Source organism: Arachis hypogaea, chromosome 17 (genome assembly GCF_003086295.3).
Source record: "Arachis hypogaea cultivar Tifrunner chromosome 17, arahy.Tifrunner.gnm2.J5K5, whole genome shotgun sequence".
NCBI classification, from domain to species: domain Eukaryota; kingdom Viridiplantae; phylum Streptophyta; class Magnoliopsida; order Fabales; family Fabaceae; genus Arachis; species Arachis hypogaea.
Genome location: NC_092052.1, coordinates 51,956,542 through 51,965,156, shown reverse-complemented (window position 1 = coordinate 51,965,156; position 8,615 = coordinate 51,956,542). Strand labels below are relative to the sequence as shown.

Here is an 8,615-nt window from a genome sequence, read left to right as displayed (position 1 = left end):
CTCGTCATTTGACGAGGAAGTGGGATAAGTGATCTGAGGGACTTGTTGTTGGTTATGCTAGGGTCGTTGTGACTGTCTTAGGTGAGGAGCTCTGTAAGATTGATTCTGATTATGCTGTCTGTTGTTGTTATTCCACCTCTGTTTTTGATTGTTATCTCTGCCTCCTCTGTTATAGTTGTCCCTCCAGCCATGGTTGGAATTATCTCTCCAACTTTGGTTGGAGTTGTCCTGCCATCCTTGGTTATAGTTTCCACCTTGGTTGTAGTTGCCGCCTTGTTGATTGTATCCTTGATTCGGGCGGTCATAGAAGTTATGAGTAGCTGCCACATTATTGTCTTCTTGTTGGAGCTGCAGGCATTTATCAGTATAATGACTATAATCAGTACATATTCTGCATACTCTTTGTGGGACTAGCTGTTGGCTTTGTTGTGGTGGGGAAGGCTGAGCTTGTTGTTGTTGGTTTAACTGTATTTGCTTCAGTAAGTTAGTCATTTAACATATACTCTATGTAAGAGTAGTAGTTTCAGTGCTAGAAGAAACTTCTACAATAGCTTTTGAGTGGTTGTTCCTGTGCCTGTGATTCCTGGTGGACTCAGCTAAGTCGCTAATCAGTTGCCATGCTTCATCTGCGGTCTTGTACTTTTTCAGAGAACCATTACTAGCACCATCTAATGTAGTTTTATCCTGAGGCTTCATGCCTTGAGTGAAATAGCTGATCAACACTAGCCTGTCAATAATGTGATGAGGGCATGCGTCTAGAAGGTTTTTAAAATGCTCCCAGTACTCATAGAGAGTTTCTGATTCACCTTGAACAATGTAGGAGATCTCTTTTCTGAATCTATCCGTAACTTCAGCTGGAAAGTTTTTTTCCAGAAATTCTCTCCTGAGCGTATCCCAGTTAGTAACAGTCGCTTCAGGTTGGGAGTAGTACCACTCCCTCACCTTTCCCTCAAGAGAAAATGGGAAGGCAGTTAACAAAATAGAAGTTTCATTTGCACCCTGACGCCTAACAGTAGAACAGGCTGTCTGAAAATTCCTGAGGTGCTTGATGGGCTCCTGAGCAGGTAAGCCATGAAACTTGGGCATCAAGTTGATTAGTGTAGTCTTTAGTTCAAAATATACAGCCAAAGTTGGATGATGCACTTGATACGACTGCATTGTAAAATCTGGGGCTCCAGCTTCCTGGAGAGTAATCCTCCTAAGTGCTGCCATTCTATCTGCACGTGAATCAACTGAATCAGTAGTAAAGGAGCTTGTTTTGCTTTCAGATGGCGGTTCAGATTCGCCCGACTGGTGAATCCATAACAATCACTTCACGACCCTCAGAGGCTAACCGACGTCGAGCTCACCTAATACATGAAATATTTCTTTCAATTTCAGGATCAAATGCGACTAAGCTCGGATCAGACAGTGAACGCATCATTCAATGAAAGAAAGATATAGCTCATGGTAATAAAATAAAAATAAAATATGCAAATAAAAATAAAAATATGTACACTAATTAATGATTTAGCACACAATTGCAACCTCCTCGGCAACGGCGCCAAAAATTGGTGCATGGCAGAAATTAGGCCAATTAAGAGATTGTAATGTAAGAACAGCCTTGCGAGTATAGCTCTTAACCAGCTAAAATCCACCTCACCAATTTAAAAAGTTGTCACAAAAATTTAGAATAAAAATACTGGGAGTATGAGTCCCAGGTCGTCTCCTAACGAGTTACTAGAAAGGATGCTAATTTATTAATTAGGAGTTTCCAAGAGAGTTTGAGAGTTGAATAATGAGTGATTAAATAATTGTAAATTAAAGCAATAAAAACTAAAAGAGATTTATAATATTCTAAATAAAAAGCCTTGACTGGGGGAACGATTAATTGGAAGTTCTATCCTTGTTGGGATCTCTTAAGTGAGTATTAAAAAGGTTGTTGTTTTCACTTAGTTAACCCTTACTAAACAAAGGAAAGTCAAGTGATTGAGCTAACTCTTATTCACAAATCCTAGTCCTCTCCCTTGGGAATGTCTAGCGTTAGTAAATACAAAACTAGCCAATAACTTTCAGTTTACTCAGCACTTAAGCCTTCCAACTCAAGTGTCTCCTTTTAATCAACCCCCATGTCAAGTAGGGAATCTACTCCATTGACATGAATATAACGCTCATAAAAATATAAGAAGAAGACATGATAAATTAAATAAAATAGGGATTTAAAATTAATTCAAAATAAAAGTAATCCTTTGCATCAACGATCCATGAAAATAATCCAATTACCACTATAAACAAGAATTAAGAATATGGAATAAATAAAAGAGCAAGTAAGGAAACAAACTAGAATAGTATCTTCAATGGAGGTAATGACTCTTCAATATCCAAAAGCAAAGGCAATAAACTAGGAATGTAAAGAGAACGTAGAGGAAGAGTAATTTTTCTCTAGATTCAGATCTAAAAACATAAAAACTATCCTAATGAGAATATTGTGAATGTGTCTCTATGTGTGTGTTGAGTCTCTGCTTATTCCCTGTCTTTATTCTGTGTTTCTGGGCCAAAAATTGCGTCAAAATGTAGCCCAAAATCGCCCCCAACATTTTTTGTTAATTTTGCATATCGCGTAGGTCACGCGTACGTGTCAGTCATGCGTGCGCGTCATTTCGCATTTTTCCTTGTCACGCATACGCGTCGTCCACGCATGAGCGTCTTTTGTGCAGACTCCAATCCACGCGTATGCGTCAGGCACGCGCACGCGTCGCTGTAATTTCCTCATTTCCGCACTGTCGTGTGAGCCATGTGCGCGTGTCGGTGTTCGCTGGTCATCTCCTTGGTTTCTTGTGTGTCCTTCCATTTTTGCAAGCTTCCTCTCCATTCTTTAAGTCATTCCTGCCCTATAAAGTCTGAAACACTTAACACACGGATCACGGCATCGAATGGTATAAAGGAGAATTAAAATATACTAATTAAAGATCTCTAGGAATCAAGTTTTTAATCATAAAACAAAACTAGGAAGGGAAATATAAAACCATGCAATTAGTATGAATAAGTGGGTGAAGACTTGATGAAACCACTCAATTAAACACAAGATAAACCATAAAATAGTGGTTTATCAAATACCTACGGGTATATATGGATATTCCGTTAGATATTCTATCTTAGTTAAATTCATATTCTTAACCTTGCATAATATGTATGCTTATGTGTTTTGATGAATGGCAACATGAGATTTTCGTTAGTAAGATAACTAATAGTTTTGAAAAATAACAAACTTAATATTTTACTCGACTTTAACCTAATCTCTTAATTGACTATATGGTAAATAGAAATCTCGTTGCATGACATATATTATATGATATAACATCAAGTTTGATGGGTGATTTTCAAAGAAAAGAAGTTTTGACAAAGATTCGACGTAAAATATTTTTACCGTTTTACCACGGTTAAATACAGATTTTTCCTAGAGAATTCTTGCATCAAACTCAAACACTAACTCTTCAAGGAATCAATCATGCACGAAATGAGGATTATATAACAAGGAGAAGTCCAACAAATAAGGTTTAGTTGTAAGACTTTAGTTTTTAATTGTCAAGGAAAAATCAAGTTTATCTCTCAAGATAAAATCGTGTTTTAGTAAAAGTAAAACGATTTTTAACAAGTAATTTTGAAAATCCATGATTGAGGATGAGTATGGATCATGTTATGATGATCTTAATCTTTTTATAATGAATTATACAGAGTAGGACCCAAGCCTAGAGGATCGATCCCTATATTAAATGGGAGGATCGATCCTCACATACTGAAGTGCTATATTTCACTCAAATTTAAACTAGAGGATAGATCTTTAATTTTGAGGATCGATCCTTTTCGTCCTTGTGGACACAAGACCCTATCAAGAGCGTATGTTTTTGAATCATTTGTTCTTTTTATTCACTCCCAACATTCATGGGTGCATGGATGCCAATAAATAGAATTCTTAGTCCTTTGTTTCAGTACACAACTTGTTTTCATACTATAAGCTTTCATTGTGATCAAATTTCATATGTTTCCAAAATATTTTTCATAAACATTTGAGAGATAGCTTGAGATTACTCATTGATGAGATATTTTGGTGAAAAATAAATTTCTCCCAAAACACCCAAATCTAACCGGCAAGTGCACCGGGTCGCATCAAGTAATAAAAACTCACGGGAGTGAGGTCGATCCCACAGGGATTGAAGGATTGAGCAATTTTAGTTTAGTGGTTGATTTAGTCAAGCGAATCAAGATTTGGTTGATGGTTTTGTGACTTGCAGAATTAAATTGCATTGAAGTAAAGAGAACAAGAAATAAATGGCTGAAACTTAAAGAACAAGAAATTAAATGGCAGAAACTTAGAGTGCAAGAAATGTAAATTGCGGAATCTTAAAGTGCAAGGAATGTAAATTGCTTGAAATGTAAAGGGGATTGGGATGTGGATTTGCAGAAATTAAACAAGGAAAAGTTAAATTGCATCAAACAGAAGAGTAAAAGGGAATTGGGATTGGATCGGATCTTATAGCAGAAAAGTAAATGAACATGGAAAGCAAGAAACAGAATGTAAATTGGAGATTTGGATCTCAGGACCCAGAGACTAGAAAACTAAGTCTAGATCTCAATGCCTTCCTAGATCCAATAAGAACAATTGCAAGGGAATTGTAAATTGCAAAGAGAATAGATGAAGAGCAATTAACCGAAAATGAAATTCAATTAACAGTAAAGAAAACAGAGAGATCCAAGATTGAGATTGAAACAGAATTTCTTCAATTCTCCAATCCAAGATCCAAGACAAGTGTAATTGAAATTGAAAGCAATGAAAACAAAGAAATTAAAGATCACTCTATGCCAAAAGCTATGAAAATTCAAAAGAAAACTCTTCCGGAAAAAAGCTCCCCGAATAACTTGAATTCTATCCTATTTATACACTTTCTTCAAATGATTTTCAAGCCTTGAGTTGGGCCTTTGTTCTTGGTGGAATTGGGTTGAAAGAGGCCTTGGTTGATTGCTCTTGGAGTTTGAAGAAGAACCAAAGTGAACCAATTGAACCGGGTTTGAGTTTTGTAAGAGTTGGACCAAAAGTTTGAGCCAAAGTTAGGGGTCTAACTTTGGCTCCAACTTTTCATATCAGCTAGCACAATTTTGCTGATATGAACGTTGGCACCAACGTTAGGGGTCTAACTTTGACCCTAACGTTGGCCTTGCCTAGTGTGCTTGTGGCGCCAACGTTAGCCTCCAAGTTAGGGGGCTAACATTGGCGCAAACTTTTGCTCCTCTCCCTTGTATTTTCATGTGCCAACGTTAGCCTCCAAGTTAGGGGTCTAACGTTGGCGCAAACGTTAGGTGGCCAGGGAGGAGTTTCTCATGCGAGCCCAGGGGAGAATTTTCAAGTTCCAACGTTAGCCTCCAAGTTAGGGGGCTAACGTTGGGGCTAACTTTTCAACCAAAAGTTTGTGCAAAAGTTTGATGCTAACTTTAGGTCCAGCTTTTTGTTTCCTGGTTCAATTTCACTTATTCCATTGTCCTTTCTTCACTCCTAGCCATTCCTCTTTGCTTCAACCTTTCTCCAAGCTTTCTTCACCTATCATTAATCAACCAAATACATCAAAGCTATGCTCAAAATCATGAGATATTCATTCTTTCATAATATGCAACAAATATAGCATAAAACCTCATGAAATGGCATGAATTCATACATGGTTGATTTAATCAAAGGAAACATGAAAATCTACTCAATTGGCTTGCTTGTAGCTCAAGAAAGTGCATAATTCACTTGAAAACAAAAGAAAAAGGCTAGTGAAACTAGGCTAAGATGACTTGTCATCACAACACCAAACTTAAAACTTGCTTGTCCCCAAGCAAGGAATTATTTATTGAGAAGAAAAGATGAAATGGAAGAGGATGTTCATGCTAGCAGAGTGTTATTGATAGTTCATGGGGTTTTGTGTGGAAATACAAATACTCACTTCTTATTGACTCCTAGGCCTAGAAAGTCTCCATCAAGCTTCAAGTAACATACTGCTATGACCTCTCATTATTCTTTTATCCTTGGCTATTATTTTGTTCATAAGCTTTATTTGAGTGTCATGTGTAGCAAGTTCATTTTCTTTTCTTTATACTTGACACATTATTCACCATAGACACTTGGCTCACATTCCTTCTTAAAACATTGATGCCCAGCACCTCTTTGGGCTACTAAATGCCTTGTAGTTAGGTTGCTCTTGACAGTGGACTTTCAGCTGATGATCCCGGGTTAGTTAACCCAAGTCACCAAGTGTTGATGCACTCCTAAGAGCTTACTAATCCAAGCAGATCCTAGTACAAAGACATCACAGACATATATTTTAAAGTTCAAGCTATTGGTGTCCAGCTTTGTTTCTTTTTGTTTCCTTTTGTTCTACCACTTTTTGGCTATCTTTTTTTTTTCCTTCTTTTTGTTTTTCTTTCTAACCAAGGAATTTAATTCAATTGAGATTCATAGACAGTAGGCCACTTCTTTACTTAGAAGGAGATATCCTAGCTCTTTATTCACTAAAAGTGAGCTATTATACAATCACACACATACCACCACTTACTTTTATTCTACTTCTATCTAACAGAGACCATCTTACTTCATATTCAAGCATTTCTTTTATTGAATTTAAAGATGCAGGGGACAACACATACTTTTTGTTTAGTGAAAGTGAACACACAAGCATACACATAAGCTAGTTCACTTATTTTAAAAGAAACACAAATGATGTACAGACTACTACACTAACAGTTACTAATAAAATGGGCATATTCACACTTCCAATTTAGAGCAATTCAATGCTGATGGAGTTAAGTGACAATACAACCTCTTGGTGGCTTCTTCCTCTTTCTCTCAGCTAATGGTGTGTAGTCCTCCCAAGAGAGTGATTGAATTTCTGCAGTGTAAATGGAAGTTGCTTGTTTCTCAAGCCCTTAGATGACTGGTTAGTGTGCAAGAGGCGTTTGAGCTTACTTTGGTGTGTGAACACCAAACTTAGTCCCTTGCCATGTTTCTTATGCATAACCATATGTGAAAGCCTAAGTCTTTGCTAAAGGTAATAAAACTAAAAACTAGAAACATACAATGATTAAATGATTTATCAGATTGCTTGGAGCTAGTAACCCTTTATGCAGAAGGTGAGAATGTGCTTTTAAGTGAGATTTTGGTGGAACACCAAACTTAGAATCCTTTATTCTCCTTAAATTGTTTTGGTGTGAAACACCAAACTTAGCTCCTTGCAATACATACCAATCATTTAACCTTTTTATTGAAATAACTATGAAAAGAAAACTACCTCAGGTTGGGTTGCCTCCCAACAAGCGCTCTTTTATTGTCACTAGCTTGACACCTTTTAATTCTTTTTAAGAGGGCTGTAGGTGTTGAACCTCTTTTTCCTTAACCCATTGTCCTCCCAAGTACAGCTTTGCTCTGTGACCATTTACTGTGAATTGATTCTTCGTTGCCTCATCTAGCAGTTCAATATTCCCATAGGGAAAAATCTTTGTCACCAAGTATGGGCCAGTCCACTTAGACTTCAGTTTGCCAGGGAAGATTTTAAGCCTCGAATTATACAGGAGCACTTGCTGTCCTGGCTTGAATTCCTTCTTTGTGATCTTCTTGTCATGCCACTTCTTAGCTCTCTCCTTGTATATCTTCACACTTTCATAAGCTTCCAGTCTAAATTCATCCAGCTCATTTAGTTGTAACAACCTTTTTTCTCCTGCAGCTTGGGGATCAAGGTTGAGGAGTTTAGTGGCCCAAAAAGCTCTGTGTTCAAGCTCTACAGGGAGGTGGCAGGATTTGCCATACAATAGCTGGAAGGGTGACTTGCCAATAGGAGTTTTAAAAGCTGTTCTATACGCCCACAATGCATCTTCTAGCTTTCTAGCCCAATCTTTTCTTGTGATTCCCACTGTTTTTTCTAGGATCTTCTTTAATTCTCTATTTGCAAGTTCAGCTTGGCCATTAGTCTGAGGATGGTAAGGTGTGGCTACTTTGTGAATTACTCCATACTTGTGGAGGAGTTTCTCCATTTGTTTGTTGCAAAAGTGGCTATCGCCATCACTAATAAGACCCTTTGGCACTCCATACCTAGTGAAAATGTGTTTTTTTAGGAATTGGAGGACAATCTGGGCATCACAGGTGGTTGTGGCTAGGGCTTCCACCCACTTTGAGACATACTCCACTGCTACCAAGATATATCTAAAAGAATAAGAAGGAGGAAAAGGCCCCATGAAATCGATTCCCCATAGATCGAACAATTCTAATTCTAGGATAAAGTTTTGAGGCATCTCATTCCTTTTTGTTAATCCTCCTGCTTTCTTGCATTCATTACATTGGTGTACATATTCTCTGGCATCCTTGAAGATAGTTGGCCAATAGAAGCCACTCTGCAGTATTTTTGCGGCTGTTTTTTCTGGGCCAAAGTGTCCACCATAAGCTGAACCATGACAATGCCACAAGATGTCCCTAATTTCACTTTCGGGAACACATCTTCTGATTACTCCATCAGAGCATCTTTTGAACAAGAAGGGTTCATCCCATGAGAATTTCCTTGCTTCGTTGATCAACTTCTTCACTTGTTGCTTAGAGAACTCTTGCGGTATCTTCC

General features: G+C 37.7%; 1 non-coding gene across 1 annotated transcript; it reads left to right on the top strand.

The window, feature by feature from the left end:
* Positions 1–733: 733 nt before the first annotated feature.
* On the top strand, positions 734–840 carry LOC112768753 (small nucleolar RNA R71). The gene has a single exon (XR_003186146.1). It is a non-coding gene; the product is annotated as a small nucleolar RNA R71 (small nucleolar RNA).
* The last annotated feature ends 7,775 nt before the right edge of the window (positions 841–8,615 follow it).